At 43.5% G+C, this 17,776-nt stretch overlaps 1 long non-coding RNA gene across 16 annotated transcripts in view; it reads left to right on the top strand.

Moving 5' to 3' along the window:
• Positions 1 to 3,431: 3,431 nt before the first annotated feature.
• LOC147828824 (uncharacterized) overlaps positions 3,432 to 17,776 on the top strand; it is a 557,189-nt gene continuing 542,844 nt past the window's right edge. For 15 of the 16 annotated variants that reach the window (XR_015450076.1, XR_015450073.1, XR_015450071.1 and 12 more), the window contains exon 1: positions 3,432 to 3,601. This is a non-coding gene — a long non-coding RNA (uncharacterized LOC147828824). Of the gene's footprint in view, positions 4,106 to 17,776 lie in introns of all 16 variants that reach the window. The other variant, XR_015450078.1, reaches the window with a different exon arrangement.

The following is a 17,776-nucleotide window of genomic DNA, read 5'->3' as shown; positions in this document are numbered from 1 at the left end:
TCAGCCTTCTGAGTGCTGGGATTATTGGCATGTGCCACTATGCCTATATAGTCCCATTCCTTTCTATCCCCTTGTTTCTCCCTTTTGGAATAGGAACGTTTGTACTGTTCCACTGTATGTTGGAAATGTTTAACTTTCTTTTTGACTTTTTCAGGGACTCACAGCTAAGAGTTTGTCTTGAGTCTCAGAGAAGACTTTGGACATGGACTTCTTCAGCAATGTTGGAACTGTTAGGATTTTGATGACTTTTAGAGTTGTACTAAATGTATTTTACATAAAGAGATGGATATGAGTCTTTTAGGGGTCAGGGGTGGAATGTTATGGTTTATATTTGGATGGCCCCCAAATGTTTCATGCCCCTCATAGATGGGGCTTTTGGAAGGTGATTGAATTATGGAGGTTGCTACACCCAACTTGCTCTTAGGAGGTGGGGCCTGTTTAGAGGAGGGCCACTGGGGAATGACCTGGAGGGTGCATCTCCCTCCCTGGCTCCTCCTTTCTCTCTCTGCTTCCTGGCTATCATGATGTGAGCAGCTTTCCTCTCTCTGCCCAGGGCCATCTGCTATACTGTTTTTGTGTTTAAGTCTGCTGAACATAGACTGAAACTTCTGAACTGTGAGCCAAAATAAGCCTTTTAGTTGTGGGTGTCGGATATTTTTCCCAGCAATGAGGAAAGTGACTAAGACAGATTTCAACAATATTATGCAGCATTTCTGAGTCCCTAGTAGGCATCAGGCTAATTATATTTGACTTGTTCCATCACCAAAGTCTTCCCTAGATTCTGTAAAGTATGTATCACTTGCTGATTTTATAGGTGAGAAAAGTAGGGCTTGGAGATGAAACTGTTTGCTCAAGGTTACTTGGAAAACCAGAAAATGAACTAGATTTTACTGATTTCATTGTTAATATTATTCATATGCACTGTATATGAAATACTTTCTTGGGAAGTAAATCCACAAATGTTTCCCTAGGGATCTGAGACTGTTCTTAACAACTACTACTGTTTCTGTTAGTTAAAGCACAGCATGATTCAGTAACAATTGAAAAATTCTGGAAGTATTTTATTAGAAACCATTTTTCTATTAAAGGTGTGGTTTTAACAGGTTGCTGAATTTTAAAGTGAAGCTTTATAATGTCTGAGACCCTTTCCATGTGAACATATATTTAAAATAGAAACATGAATCAATGGGAAAATAATGTGACTTGAAAAATTTACGTACATATGTACATTAGCATTTCATAGAGCAAGGCTTTCCCGTATTTCAATATAAATAACGCATCCTTAGCAAATTAAAGAAAAATCGCATACAGTTCCATATGTGGACACTAGGCGGTGCTCTTGCAAGGCAAACCCAGGCTTTCCTATTAAAAATAACAGTCTTGGGGTTTTGCTGGTAAAGCAGTCACTAAGTTGACTCTCTCATTTAGTAGTGAGATATTCAACCTGCTAAGCTTGAGAAATGAAGAAGAAATGATTTACTCAGATACTCCAAAAGAAACATTACAAGGAACAATCTTCAAACCCCATAGGAATGGACTCAATGGGGCACCATATTTTGTAGTGAGCACTAAACTCAAGAAATCATCAAGTACTTTGTTGGAAGTTGGTGGAACTCAATCCTATTTTGAACATTTTTAGCTCAGCATGTAGAGATATGCCCCATTTTTAGTTTGTGCCTCCACACTCTATGGATGCTCTTTGGGTAGAGTGAGTGCAGGACACAGCAGAGCTGAAATGGTTCCAGCCATCTGGGACTGCACTCTGGGAAGCTCTATTATCACCTAAATGCAATGATGCCACCATCCCTAGTTTTGGAATAGTTTTGTGCAGTGCACTGAAGAGTGCTGCATAGGTTCAGGGGACCTGCTTTTTGCCCAGTCTTCCTGTTGGGTTGTGTTCTTAGGGACACATCTGTGGGCACATGAGGGAGGTGCTCATTTCTACTTCCTTTTCCCCCTATTGGTCACCCATGGCGTCTTTCCCCTCTCAGGCTCTGCTAACTCTGCGTGAGTCTCAGGGGTTGTCTTCCATGGGTGAAAGGAATGGACTTTGACTTTTACTAACGGTCATGGAAAATTTGTTATTTATTCTGAAGATGTGGAAGTAGAAGAGGGAAATCAACAAATGACTTCTCAAGCTCTTTAACAATGCTGCTCTGGTGGGATCTCATGTATTATGAGAGAGACTTTGGGAGATCTTTGGGTTCTAGCTAATTTTGATACTAGAAAAAATTTGTCTTGATTTTGGGAGAAACATATTCTATTGTTTCTTCACCCTCTTCACATATTATGTGGTCTGCTGAGGATGCTAAGCCTGTTTTTACTGCCATACTTTTGTTATTTTTCTTCTGTCCATCCACCCGTTCCCCTCATTCTAGCGTTGTTCTCTTAGCTGCTAAACATGATACGCCTCATTGTATCTCATGTTACCACCACTATGGGTGAGAACTTAGTGAACTGAAGATGATTCCTCTGATTTTCTCTTTTTAACTTCACACTCAAACTTCTTACAAGGGCATGTCCCTTCCTTAACCACCAAGAGACTTCTTACAAGGGCATGTCCCTTCCTTCAGTTAACCACCAAGAGACACAAGGCCCTTATCTTTCCAAAACCAAAAGCAAACATTAGAAAAAATATAGCTCTGTATATATTGCAAAGAATGATTTCGGGGGCCGGGGATTTAGCCCAGTGGTTCCGTCGCCTGCCTTGCAAGCGCAAGGACCCGAGTTCGATCCCTGTTACCAAAAAAAAAAAAAAAAAAGAATGATTTCGGAATATGCACAATTAGCATTGTAACCTGTGGTCACATTCCTGCTCTTTCCTAGCTTGAGAGGACTGAAGCAGTCATGTGCAGCTTGCCCTGGCTGCCTTCTCCCCTGGCCTTGAGGTAGACTTGAGTCTGTGGGGAATTCCCCTGGTTTCCAAGCAGAGATGTGACTTGGGAGGCCAGGGCTTGGATGCCAGTCCCTGACTTGAGGATGTTATCTTCCTTATCTTTATTATCACCCATTTACAGAGGTTGGTTGATCAGGAAAGCTTGCTGACAGAGAACAAGGGTCTGAGAGAAATACAAGGCCAGAGTGTTAAGTTTGGCCATAGAAAGGGAAAATCTTCTGGACTTGGGGTCTTAGGAAGAAGACAGGTTTAGAAGGGAACCTGCAGGAAGGCCAAGGGCTTGGGGCATGGAGATGGTCAAGTAAATCTGACTTGGAGATAAACAGGGGTCAAAGACAAACTATGTCTGTCCCCGGGGCTTCCCCGGCTCAGTCCCTGGGACCCACAGTCCACGGCCCCTGAAAGTCACGCTCCCCTTGTGCCTCCCTGGAGTCCCAGCTTTGAGTGCCCTGCAGCACTTCCAGCTGCCCCATGAGCCCCTGAGGCGTGAGCCACTGGGCCGCAGCCACCCCTCCTGCACATGCGCCCTGGGCACCGCCCCACCCCGTGGGATCCGCCGGCCAGCGTCGTTTTGCACGCGATTTCCTCCAGTGAGCCCGAGCTCCCATGCCGGCTTGAGGTTATTTTTCTTCTGCAATTCTCTCTCACAGCTCTGTGACTCCTTTGGTCCTGGGGCTCTTGGCCGGGCATGGCTTCTCCTGGGAGGTAAGGGAGAGTTTAATTAGAAGAGGATCTCTTGCCTGTGGTGGCGATTACCATACTTTATCAAGGGGCACAACCTCGACCCCGGACTGCCCCCGTTTTTAGTACTTTGCTGGAGAAGAAGCCAGTCATCAAATCCCGGCTGCCAGCGGAGGCCTCCTCACGGCTGCTCTGTGGTTTGAAACGGAAAATCCCCTCTCCCCCAGCCTCCGTCCCTTCAGCTAAACTAAGTGCTTCTGAGAAAGGCTTTGCGCCGAGGCTTTGAAACCACTCCACAGCGCTGCGGGTCAGGTCGTGGAGAGACTTGTTAGCGAGGATTTTATTAGGCCAAACCTGGAGGTTTTCACTGCATCGGGAGGGAAATGTGGCCCTGTAAGCTCATCCTCTCCGGGTGCCTCTGAGGTTGCAGCTGTGGAACTGCGTGGCCTCAGGGGCTCAGAACCCCCGATTCAGCGGAGTTAGCCAAAGGCCAAACGTTTTTAAGAGGTGCAGCCTATGTGTTCAAGGGTAAGTCCGCTTGAGCAGACGGAGCACAGGTCTGCGGGGCTGGACACAGTAAGGCAGGGGTCCTGCCTGGTTCTCGTCCCTGTGACTGGGGAGGCCACGGGCTTTGGCTTTGGTTTCCTCAAGGCCATGTACCTGACGCTGGGAAGGACACGGCCTGGCTGCTCATTGGCCCAAGCAGAACTCCTCCGAGGATGTTTAGCTTTTTGCAGATGCGTTCTCCTTGCTGAGGCAGGGTCTTTCTTTCCAACCTACCTCAGTAGCAAATCTCCGTGCATGCATGGTAACAACGGCACCGGTCCTGCCTTACATGAGCAGAGTAGTTCTAAAAAAAGTGAGATGTGAGGTGGTCCAAGCCTATAATCCTAGCACTGTGGGAGGCTGAGGCAAGAGGATCACAAATTTGAGTCAGCCTGGGCAATTTAGTAATTGAGTGAGACCGTGTCTCAAAATAAAAAAGAAAAAAGAGCTGGGGATGTAGCCCAGTGTGAGGGCCCTGGATTCAATCCCTCATATTGGCCGGGGGGGGGGGGGGATTCATTCAAAAGTTCTGCATATGCTGTAGCTAGGATCTGTTTTTTTTTTTGGTACTGGGGATCAAAGTCAGGACTTGCACTTGCCAGGCAGGCTCGGTGCCACAGAGCTAAATCCCAGGTCCCTAGGATCTGTTTTTTAAAGAAAGTATTGCATGTTTTCAGAAGAGGGCTCCTTGACTAACGCTCTAAACAAAGCTGTTTACCTTCTTCCCCATTATAGGATCTTTCATTTGGAGAAAGAAATTATTTACTCCTGGGCCCTGCCTTAGTTACTTTTCTTACTGTTGAGATAAATTACACAACACCCACAGTTAAAGGAGGAAAGGTCTATTTGGTTCAGTTTGTAGAGGTTTCAGTCCATAGTTGGCTGCCTCCAAGGCAGGGTGGTGTGGCAGAGGGCATCACAGTTCCTGGCAAACCCAGAAAGCGAGCAGCAAGTAGCCGCAGCAGCAGCCAAGCCTGCCTTTCTGTTCCATCCAGCCTGCCTGCCCTGGGGGCCACAGTCCCCACACCCAGGGTGGGGCACCCTTAATCCCAGCAGTGCACAGGTGACTAGAGAGAGGCCGAGGGAGCAGCTCTCTGTGGCCCCTTTCTTTGGCCTCTCAAGTGACCTTCAAAGTCACTAATTGTATTGTCTTTTCATGACTTTTAACCTTTTTTAAAATTTTATAAATGAATCAGTTTTTTTCTTTTTCTTTTCATTTCTTTTCTTTTTTTGTGGTGTGGGCATGCTAGGCAAGTATTCTACCATTGAGCCACATACCCAGCCCTGAATCAGTTATTTTTGTTTGAAGGGAAGAGAAAAAAAAGTCTTACATCTATGAAAGACTTTAGTTTTTTTGCCGTTTAATGATTTTATTTTAAAAAATTTCCCCTTTTGAGTATATGTTGGCAATACCTAATAAATATATTCATTGTGGGAAATTGGTACCTGTACATCTCACATCACGATCCTTTTTACTTCCACCTCCCCCTCTAATTTTTATCTTAGCCTCTTCCTTGAGAGGTACCTTCATTGAAGAATCTGGGCTGTAGATGGGCTGTTAACTCCTGGTACCCACCAGCAGGGCTTTACCAGTGTCAAAATGTTGATAAACTTTTCATACTGGTTGGGGTTAGCTGCTGTCCTAAAGCTCCTTGGTGCCCACCCCCCATGCCTTTACTTCTCCACAGTTTAGGAATCCAAGGGGTTAATGCCATGGGTGGCATAGGAGGACTCTCAGTGTGTCAGTAGAAAGCTTCTGGGGTAATGTTTTATGACTCTTTCCTTGCCAAGAACTATTACTTAAATGCTACACACATCATAACCCAGAGGTCTGCAGAACAAATCTGACCTCTATTTTTATAAAAAAGCTTTATTTGAATACAGCCACAGTCACATGGTATCACGTGGTCTGATGGCTACATTCACGTTAGAAAGGCAGAGTTGAGTAGTTGCAAGAGAGACCTGGATGCCCTTAAGCCTAAAATACAGTATCGGGCCCTTTGTGGGTGAGGCCAGCTGACCTGTTTACCCATCATCCCTTGGACCAGCAGCACAGCGGCTTGCTGACCACTCTGTGAACGTTGTCCCTGTGACTTGATCAGAGAAACCCTTTCGGTCCTGACTTTGGCTTCTGCCTTGACCCCTCCTCGCATCACCCCACTGCTGATACTAAATGAAGAAGGCAACCAAGAAAGGGGCACTGGTAATTGTGTGTATGTGTGTGTGTATGTGTGTGTGTGTTTTAAACAAATGTCAAAAAACCCCTATGAGTATTTCTGACATTTCAAAAACAAAAACAAAAAAATTTTTGTTCCTTATTTGCATGGAGTGTTATGTGGCTCAGAAAGCCCATCTGTAATCCATTTGAGTTAAAGTCCCATTTGTCAGCTGCTGTCAGGATGGTAAAATATATTTGAAACCTTTTTGCTTTAAGGAAAATAGAAGGCTTCACTGCACTTGACATTGAGCTGAGGCTTTGCCACTCTGAGAAATGTCAGTTCTGGGAAAGAGTTGTGCAAAATGGGAGTTGGACAAAATAATTATCCTTGAAAAAGGGTTTTACTTTCTGCTTAAACAGGAAGCCGTTTTCCTGAAAGCCCATAGGCTTCTGAAACAAGGAGAAGGTGTGAGAGGAGTAGTGTTGGGGTCGCCTTTAGCAGCAGCCTGGACGCCCCTCATCTGTGAGACAGAAGGTTCGTGTCTTGGACAATCCATGAAGCCTCAGAGCCTCGCCACTATCCATTCAGCAAAGGGATGTGTTCTGTAGGCTCTTTTAGTATAAAAATTGTGTTTACTTATTTATTTAGGTAAAAATTGTAAGTGTCCTAAACAAAACAAAACTGAAAAAACAAACCCTCACTATCATAGCAAAGTGAAGAAACTTAAAGAGAATATTTTAAATTCCTGTCTCACTTTTGAGAAAGTGGGTCTGATATTTTGAGCTCCCTTAAACTGGAGCTGTCCCTTCCCCAGGGCCTTTGCACTGAGCTCCAACCTCAGCCCTTTTTATATTTTTAAATTTTGAGACAGGGTCTTGCTAAGTCACTAAGTTGCCTGGCTAGGCTTGAACTTGTGGTCCTCCTGCCTCAGCCTCGAAGATTGCTGGGATTACAGTGGTGTACCACCATGCCCAGGAGCCCTTTTGCAGGTCTGTGTTCAGAGAAGCAGGAAACCCGGCCCCTTCCCCATGGTGTCCTCAGCACCAGGCATTCCTGGGCCACTTCCTCCATTATGAACCAGGTTGTTACCGGCAACTGTATCAGAAAAGGTGTGTCCCTTTAAACTTGTGCTTTCCTGATCAGAGGAGCTTGCTTTGGTTCAGGGTCACTTTTAAGCCTTTCTGCTTCATCAGTGAAGGAAAGATCATGTTTAGGTCCATTCAGAAGTTTAGTCACCCAGCCCAGGAGATCATTAGCACATAGCAGGGTGACTTAGGAGACTGGGTTTCAGGGGCGACAACCTCACAAGTGCAGACGGGGCCATTGTGTTGCCTCCTGTCCCACAGGGTCCAAGATGGTGACTAAGGTGGCTGCGCAGGTGCAAATGCAAAGCTGACAAGGCCTCGAGTGAACTTGCTTTCAGTTTACAGATAATCTGAATGTGCCTCAAGACTCCAAAGGCTCTTCTCAGGCAATTATCACATTATTATATGATTGCTTTGCTAATGTTTTGTGTCATTTTCTTTTCCCACTTGCTCCTATCCACCCACTCTTTTTCCACACATATGGTAGAGTCAAGGAGAAGGAGAAAAGAAAAGAAGGGTGGGAGGAATATCATCAGATCAGAAGGGTGAGGAAATGGTAGTGGTGATAAGAAGCTCTGAGTCTAAAGAAAATTAGAAAGAAGAGCAGCCAGGCATGGTGGTGCACGCCTGTAGCCCCAGCACTCGGGAGGCTGATGCAGGAGGACCACTGCGAGTTCAAGGCCAACCTGGGCTGCACAGTAAGTTCAAGGGCAGCCTGAACTACACAGCAAGACCCTGTGTGCCACCCCCCCCCCCCCCAAAGAGCCAGGTGTGGTGGCACATACCTGTGATCCCAGCCCTCTGGGGGACTGAGGCAGGAGGAGTGCAAGTTTGAGCCCAGCCAGGGGAGTTTAGTGACTTAGCAAAACCCTGTCTCAAAAATATAAAATAATCATAAAACCATCTTGAAACATAGCTTAGTGAGAAGGCCCTGGGTTCAATTCTAATTCTGAAAAAAAAAAAAAGAGTCAACCATGATTTTAAAAAGCCAAAGGAATAGTAGAATTCCATGTAATCGAACACAATAAGTTCATGTCCTATCCCAAGACAGTTGTACAGAGGGGGTTGTTGAGGGCCTTTGGAATTGGCAAGGAAATACCGGAGAGCGACTGCTCTTATAGATCATTGTTTCTGTGCACGAGGCCTAAGTGGAGAAGAGGCCCCCACCCCCGCCATACTGAGAGGGGAATGCTGAGGGAATAAGGGGGTAGTGTATATGTGCATGTGGGGTGCGCGTGTCTGCGTGCGCCTGAGGGGAGGAGATGGCCACCCTGCAGCGCAAGAGTAAGGCATCGGAGGGAAAGGCCTGGGATCAGACCCCATTTTACCCTTTTTCCTGCATGAGCTCTCTGAGCCTGGTCATTTCTCATAGTAAGGGGGACCAATAATAAATACCTACCTTGGCTAGGCCATTGTGAAGAACTTTTTTTTTTGGTACCAGGGATCAAACTCGGGTCCTTGTGCTTGTGAGGCAAGCGGCGGAACCACTGCGCTAAATCTCCGGCCCCATTCTTTTTTTTTTTTTGGTACTGGGCATCGAACTCCGGTCCTTGTGCTTGCGCAGCAGGGGGTGGGGTGAAACCACTGAGCTAAATTCCCGGCCCCATTGTGAAGATTTAATGAGAAAAGACAAACTGCTTTAAAGGATCACAGATCCGACAAACAGTGTGTGCATGTGTGTTCCCTTCCTGGGGACTGTGCTTGTTTTCCCCCCTGGCATTCATATTCTCTCTCTGTGTGTCTCTCTGTCTCTCTGTCTGTCTGTCTCCCCCCCCCCCCCACCCTGGCACATGGTAGAGACCAGATTGGTTCAGATCTCATTCATATCATAGACCATGTGCCATTCTTTATTAGATGCATATAAAGCAAATGTTTCTCATTTAGAAGAGACACATAAAAAGGGGTTGGCCCTCTCCTGGTGAGAAGCCTGGAACAAACTTTGTGCATGTAACTAAAGCTGGGGAAAAGATTATTAGTCATGTGAGTGAGAGCAGAAAACAAAGCTTAGACCAGGAGGCTGGGGCAGAGTTGACTTGTGTGTTTAGTACTGGTCAGGATCTAGTCAGTTTTGCCCCTACTTGCTGAAGGGACATTTCTGGAAAAAGGCAAATCTCCCGAGTGTATAATTCACCAATCTTGGAGTTCACAGGGGAAGGTGAATGGTTGAGGAAGCTTGTTACTTGTTTTCATCACAGATGGAGACAATACTAATTTGTTTTTAGAAACTTACAAAGCACTGCTAAGCCTGCTCCACTATTGTTTTTAAAAAGTACTGGGGACCCTTGAAACGTTACCAGAAACCTCTGTAGTAGTAGGCTTTAGTTTCTTGTTTAGTGTATGATGCAGGCCTGGGGGGAAAAGCCTAAAAGACAGAAGAGAGACAGAAAGTGGGGTGTCAGGATGACCAATGCTGGTGTAATGGACAAAGGCGCTGGCTGGTTTAAGCCAATGATTTTTATTGGCAATCAAATGGGGTAAAGGTGAGCTACACCCAAGGGCAGAATTACGTATGAGGACACAAAATTATGTAGTTTTTATGGAAATGAATGTGAGCAAGGCTTGTGAAGGGCAAGACAAAGCATTTTTGAATTAGGAACAGACTAGGCAAAATATATGGTTGTAACTGGAACTTTTTTTTTTTTAGTAAGAAAGTTTTAATTGTGGGAATGGAATTTGGGTGTGAGTTACTCTGACCTTGGCTTTGGCTGGACTCACTTTTTAAAACAAGCCAGTTGTGGGGTTAACTCTTCACACTATGCATTGCTTACCGCCTGCTTTGGGCATAATCAATATTCTGGTCTCCCACAAAAAAGTATGCTTTTTTGCAGTATAGATTTTAGGCTTTCTCCTTGAAAACTGGAAATGTATAAAACTGGGAGCACAGAAGAGTCTAAAGAATTCTATCACGCTGGGGATTTAGCTCAGTGGGTTCACTGCCTGCTGCGCAAGCGCAAGGACCCAAGTTCAATCCTTGGTGCCAAAAAAATAAAAAATAAAAAAAAAGAATTCTATCAGTGCTGGATGTGGTTGGTGGTGCATGCTTGTAATCCCAGGTACTTGGGAGGCTGAGACAGGAAGATTTCAAGTTGGAGGCTAGCCTAGGCAATTTATCGAAACCCTGTGTTATACTTTATATCTAGATGTCCCCGAAAACCCCATGTGCTCATAGGTAGGGCTTTTTGGATGGAGGTGGCCGGATCTAGGGTGTGTGAATGTGGATTAAAGGTGTGTGAATATGGATTAAGGATGTGATAGCTGAATTAGTCCACTGATTGGTTTAGCAGAATTCTGGGGGGGGGTGGATAATGGAAAAATGCACTCTGGTTATGGATGACACTACCCAAAAGGTTTGTGGCCTGCACAGGATAAAAGGGAAAGAGAAGCTTGCTGCTGCTGCAACTTGCTGCCTGCTCTGCCATGGACTGTTCCTCCTCTGTGATGCCCTCTGCCATACTGTCCTGCCTTGGAGCCAGCCAACTGTGAGCTGAAAGAAGCCTTTCCTCCCTTAACTCGTGGGTTGTGGGTATTTTGTTCCAGCAACGAGAAAGTAACTAAGACACTTTGCTTTAAAATAAAGTTAAGAAAGGGCTAGGGATGTAGCTCCATGGATGAGAACTTGCTTACTGCCAGGCCTTGGGATCAATGCCCAGTCCTGAAAAAAAAAAGTATCTGCTGAAAATTTGGTTGAAGGCAAGAAAATAATTCTGATTTACTGTGGCTTGAACACATGGATGTTGATTGTCATATAAGGAGTTTAGGGGTTCATGGCTGCCACTCTTTGTGGGCTCAGCAATGTCAGGCTGACATCTCTGAGGGTCTCTCAGCCTCCTTTGGTTCTGCATTGCCTTTTGGGAGCAAGATTGGCTGTCCCAACTCCAGAAATCTTCTCAACAATCAGGAAGCACAAATGGGCACAAAAGAACCAGGATACCAAAAGTTAAGCTCATATAGCTGCAAACCATATCACTTCTTGGTAACAATGCAGACCTCATAAACCTAAAGAAGAGAAAGAAAAACTTTTGTTACTTTCCTTTTTTGCTTGTCACTTGTATACAGGCTATGTGAGAGTATAATTTATAGGTATTACACATTTAAAAAAAGTTATCTTCATTGGATAGAATTGAATGATGGTCACTGATAGAATAGGGCATCCTCTATCTCTTCTCTCTGTCTCTTACTCTTTTCTCTTTCTCTTTTTCTTTGTCATGAGACTGTGTGTGACAGGGCCACCTGTCTTTTTAATTTTTTAAACTTTTTTCTAAATGTGTAGGTGCATGTCTTGGGGATTTAAAAATTTCAAGACTGGTTTACTTATGCAAAGCATACCTATGTCTGGAACACTTAGGGAAAGAAAGCGAATCCATGTTGTTTGAATTCCTCAAGGGACAGGAAAAAAAATTGGAGACTGTTGAAATGCAGATTTGAAGTAATTTAAAAAAATATTATTTTGAGTTCTGTGACATTATTGTGAAAAATTAAAGTTATTGTGCAATACTTAACTCAGACATGTACCATGAGTTAATGGTAGACTAACACTGAGGGGTGGGGTCTCTAGGCATCATGCTTCTGTCACCAAACTCTTGAGCTTTTAAGTCTGCTATGTCTGAACTGTGGTTTCTTGTTTATCCTTTTTTTCCCTAGTTGGACTGTAATGTCTGGTCTGTCAACCTGTGAATCTTTAAAGTATGATTCAGGTATTGTCGCATTCTTTACTGTGTAATAAAAAAGTTAAAAAAAAATCAGGAAGCACAGGGTGAAGGGGGGTAGCACCAGCTCCCTCTGTCTTCTTGATCAGGGTGGTGAAACCCTTCCTACCAACTCCTGCCTGGTGTCTGCTGGCACCTGCTGGCCTGGTACTGTTATAGGGCTGTTCCCGACCACAGAAGAGGGGGAAAAGACATCACAGGCAGGGGTCAAAGTATAAAGTTTGAAGAAATTCAAATCTGACTCTCATGGAAAGAATGAGTATGTGCGAACATGTATTAGTCTATGAATGAAGCAACGGGCAGGACACGTAAAGGTGGTCTGAAGGAGACCTTCAGGAATAATTTGCGGAAATAAATTTGCTTGGTTGGAGACACAGCTGGTTAATGTCAGACTGGGTAGTGAAACCATGGCCTTTTCTGTATGCATCTCAATAGAGGAGATCATTGGCATCTTGACTAGATGAAAATATGTATGTGAACACGCGAGATCACAGAGCAAGGGGCTATGCAGTAGCATAGTGAGTTAAACAGAGATCTGTGCTCCCAGGGAATTAATTACCCAAGGAGAGGGCTCTTTTAGACAGCACTGCAGTGCAACATTAAAATGATGTGCATCTTCTTGCATTCTTTCTAAGTTTTACAGATGTTTTCCTAAAAAGAAAAACAGCGTCAAGGGAATTAGTATTGGGTCCACTGGCTCACTGAGTCTGCTGCGGGAATATGAGGGCTGGTGATAAGGTGAAGGCTGAAGTCTGCTACTGGGATTCTGTAGTTAGTTTTGGGTTATGAAAAGTTTTTGATGTGGTAGGACAGATTTCCAAGTAGTTAAAAATATCTGTATGTGTTCTGGGTGTGGTGGTGCATATCTATCCCCATAGCCCCAGTACTCAGGAGGCTGAGGCAGGAGGATTGCCAGGAGTGGGAGGCCGCCTGGGCTGCGTGGTGAGTGCAAGGCTGGTCTGAACTACATAGCGAGACCGCGTCTTTAAGAAGACCTGTAAGCATGTGCCCCACTTTTGGAGAACTGAGGACCAAAACCCAAACGTAAAACTATTAAATGGAAAGTATATATTTTCTTTAGAAATGGATTCTGTACCTCATAGAAGGATTGGCTCCAATATTATACTTATTAATAGCTATTTCTCTGAATTTCTTTAAAATATTTGATTGAAATTTTTTGATTTACTGTAGCTTTCCAGAAATACATCACTTGCATGAACAGTATGATGACAATCTGAATTCTATCATTGTCCAAAGACATCTTTTTTTTTTCTTTTTGCTGTTGTAATTATAGAAAGCTTTCTTTAAATTCTCTTTGTAAGGCTTGCTTTGAAACCTTCACAAATCTCCCAACCACAAAGGTCTTCTAGGAAGGTTTTCCCACTGAAGGAAGAGGAAATGTATTCATTCTGATGTCTGCTGGATTCTTTATACTGTTAGAAGTCAGTTGGAATTGGAAAAGCCTCCTCACATCTAGAGGGAATAAAATAAATTGATTTATGATTTTTTTTAACCAAGCATGACTGAGTAAGGAACCATGCCTATGTAATTTCAAAGTCATGAAAAGATATTAATCATAATTAAATTTCCTTCAGGAAGACATTGGAAACAGAGATCAGATGCCAGGCTAATTGATTACATAGCCATAGGACAGTCACCCCAACACACAGGCAGGGATGGGGCGGTTTAGACTCAGTGACTGAAGATTTAATACCTGGTGGGAAGGAGGGAATTGGAACAGAGGCTGTAATGAGGAATAATAGAAATCAGCTAGAAGGGCAGTGGACATGTCCCTATTGATTATGTAGTATGAAATGAGAACAGTGATTAACAGAAGCAAGAGAATGAGAAGGAGAAGTGATAATTTTTTGGGGGCGCTGCAGACAGAAGCTACACTTGTAAAGGTCAGTCCAGACAGTTAGAAATAAAAATCCATCTTAGAGAAGAGTGATGTTGCTTTAAAATGGAAATGCAGAGAATTTATGGTTGGCCAGGTTTCCAAATCTCAGCATTCCTTTTTGTTGTAAGTAAGACAGTGTAGTAGTCAGGCGGCTACACTTTTCAGGATAAAACCAGTGGAGCAAATACTTTTTAGGAGACTTAGCTTGGAATTGCTTAAAAGGAACAGTGGTTTTGATTTTCTGGTTCTTCTGCTTTAAGGCTCTTTCTTTCTTCTTATTAAAAGTCCACAGATTGGAGAGAAAGGGACAAAAGAAAGCGTTTTTCACTTGTGAGATGCTGTCTCCAGTGGTCTGTAATGGGTGCTGAGGCAACTGAGAATTAACACTCATTTACTTGAAGCTGCCCCGAGTCCTTTTTTTTCTAATAATCTTCGTGTGCTACCCACACAGTTGGCATTTCCTTCTTTGATCTTTGTCCCACAACATTGTGCAGAGAGTTAGAAATGTGGGCGGGAAGGACAGGGGAGAGATGGCCCTGGCAGGACCATCTGTTCTCGCTACACAAACCATCTATTTCTGCTGCTCCATGAGCACTGCATTCTTCCCGGCGGTGACCTTGCCTGCACTCCATTATCGGCTGGTGTGTTTAAAAGCTCTGGTACCTCGGATGGATGTTTCTAGAGAGATACACTTCTTAAACCAGCTCCCAGCAAGGGACTTTTGTTCCACCCAATGTCCATTTTTACTTTCTTATTTCCTTTTTCTCTCTGGAGAGCTCAGAGTGCAATTTTCTTCTAAGGGCTTAATGACTCTGTCTTGTACTTTTGTACAGCTCCATGGGTGGCTGTTGGATGGAGGCCACCCCGTTTGTCCTGAGAGCCTCCCTTTTGGGTAGGCATTGGGCTGCTATTATCCGTGCCATTGCAGCTTAGGACGTGAGCCTGAAGTTACAGGGAAAGCAGAAGCCTGAGACCACCCCAAGCTCAGGTCTTCTGACTTGGTTCACTCGTGTTTATGTTGCTTTAACAACAAACACACACACACACACACACACACACACGCATAACACACACACACACAGACATGCATGTTGGATAATTGTACTCTTCTATCAATTCTAATGCTTATCCCAAAATGGAATCTCCAAGACAAATAAAGTATGTGAAGGCCCACTCTGTTGTTACCAAGGCCTCACTGAGAGAGTTTAGGAACCATGCATGTACAGCATGCTAGTGAGTCACTCAGCACATAGTACATGGTATCGTAGTTTATAACCTGGTATTTAAAATGTGGACTTCTCCTGTGATTTTTGCAGAGAAATTCTGTATACACATCACACACCAAGACTATTGACATCTATGTTGCTCTTTTAGGTGACGGGTTTAAAGATTTACACATCTTAGCAATGGAAAGGATTTGAGATATGAACTGACCAGTGTGAAATATCATCTCTCTAACGCTGGTACTGTACTTCAGTTACAGTATTTTATTTTATTTTTTTAAGTTGATATATTTTAATTGTAGGCTTTTTTTTTTTTTTTTTGGTACCAGGGATTGAACTCAGGACCTTGTGCTCGCAAGGCAGGCGTGGCACCACTGAGCTAAATCCCCAGCTTCCGTCTTGGGTTAGTTCTTGGCTTCTGTCTCCTTCTCACACACCCATTCTTCATCACATCAGCCTTTAAAATACATTGAATGCAATTACTTATCATGCATTTGCTATTAGCACTCTAGTTTAAGCTACTGTTGTCTCTTGCCTGTATAAGCGAATCAGCTCCACCTGGCCTTTATGCTTGTTACAGTCATTCTACTTCTTCTGTCTTAGGGAAGCACTTTCCTTCTAAGAAGAGGGAAAGGGCACAGATCCACAAAGACCCAGCAGCCTCAACCATGGGTTAAAAGTAAAAGTAAAGCCCAGTTTGCCAGGTGTCAGCAAAACTCAGCAGCCCCAGGTAGAAGGGAAGGTGCACAATGCAAGTCACAGGTCTTCACTGTGAGGGTCCTTGATCCAAGCATAGCTGAGTCTCAGGGGGGCACAGAACTTGTCTCTTTTGTACTTCAAGTGATCTGAGCTCAAATAGCACAAGGATTTTACTGATAATTGGAAATAAAAGTGTGTGAGCAATGGCTGAAGATGTGACCCGAGTGGGTTTTCAACACTGTGGCTGAGACCATACCATGCTCTGACTAAATGGCAGCCTCCTGACTTGATGATAAAGAAACAAATGTTCAAATACTGGAACACATCCGGAAGACAACAATCAATTGTAAGAAAGATATTGAGAGCCCAGATTCTATGCTGTCTGACGCCAAACAGGAGCCAGATGGCCAGAGCATAAGACTGAAACCGGTTTCCTGACCATCGCTGCTGCTTACAGAGGGGATCATATATAAAACAGAATATATCCTATATAAAACAGAACTGACCTTGCTGAGATCCAGCTTCAATTCAGAAACCAAAAGACAAACGGAAGTAGAAATTGAGTCAGGGAGAGTAAAAGCTACATCTCCACAGACTTTATTCAGGGAGCTAAGAAAGGCAAACCTGGGTGCAAGAGGTCTGAGTGGTATATTTCTCAGGTTACATAACTTATTTGGCTCCAGCGAGTGAAAGAAAAAAGTGTGACAAAAGCCATAAGAAATAAAAAGATTTTACTTGCGTTATTTTGTAAGGAAAACTAGCTTTCAGCATTGACCTGTTGGTGAAGAACAATAACAAATGTTTAAGAACAAAAGAAACAAAACAAAAACCCTTCAAGGTTATTTTCAGTTAGCTGTTTGTGATGGGAAACAATGGTGGCTTTCTTACATAATTTATTGTCTCCGTGGGGTCATCACCTATCTATAGATGCTGGTATTGTAAATGCAGGGATAAACACATTCACTAGTAAGTTAGCAATTTTTGGCAAAGGGTTTAAAGTCTTGTTTACTTTTGAAGATTACTGTTAGACAGGATGTTCCTGTTTTTAAAGTTTGTTTCAGGATGTAAAATCTCCCTCCCCACCATGTGGTGTCCTTGGTCACAATGGTGGCAGGGCAAGGTGTTAGTTTTGCTTATTTATTATATTTATTAGTTTTTTAAAAAATGGTTGTCTCCTGCCTTTAAAATGAACAGGAAGCATTTTGTTGTTCTCTGCTGTATCTTGATACTTAGAATGATGTCCTGACCCAAAGTAGATAAGTATGCAATAAATATTTGTTGAATGAATGGATAAATTTGGGGTAGTAGCCCTTATTTCAGCTTTGGGTAATCCATAAGTTAGATAACCTTTCTAAACCTTCAGACTAGCTGCTACTGATGCCATTGAACATCAAGGGCAAAATCTTTACTAGGTCTATGTTAATCCACTAATTGACAGCTCTTGGGGACAGTTAATGGCGTGACTTCCTGTATATCAATGTCCCTACATTCTGTGAATACGAAAACCTCAAAGTAGGTGAATTGGTGGAAGAGATGTCACTTAGGGCTGCGAGTGAGACAATTCAGGATGGGAACATCTGCTCAAGAAAAGCCCCTATATGGCAAGAGTTGATTCTTTCTCCTCCCACAGGTGGCTGTGTCTAGACAGCTCTCTTCATGGTAGTGACAGTTACCAACTTCTTCTAGAAAATAAGAAGCTTTATGGAATTAAAGTTTTTTTAGAAAAAAATTTCTGGAATATTTCTGTTGGTAAAATTAATTTCAACATTAATCACCTATTATTAATATGTTATGGGTAGGGCATTAGTATAAAAATGAAGGGTATATGGTAACTGCCTTGAAAGAGCTAAAGTTTTCTGGGAATAGGATTATATAAGTAGT

Source organism: Heterocephalus glaber, unplaced genomic scaffold (genome assembly GCF_053883595.1).
Source record: "Heterocephalus glaber isolate CG9 unplaced genomic scaffold, H.glaber_assembly_v1.0 deba00000901, whole genome shotgun sequence".
Taxonomy (NCBI): Eukaryota; Metazoa; Chordata; class Mammalia; order Rodentia; family Bathyergidae; genus Heterocephalus; species Heterocephalus glaber.
This window is presented reverse-complemented; position numbering and strand designations above follow the sequence as displayed.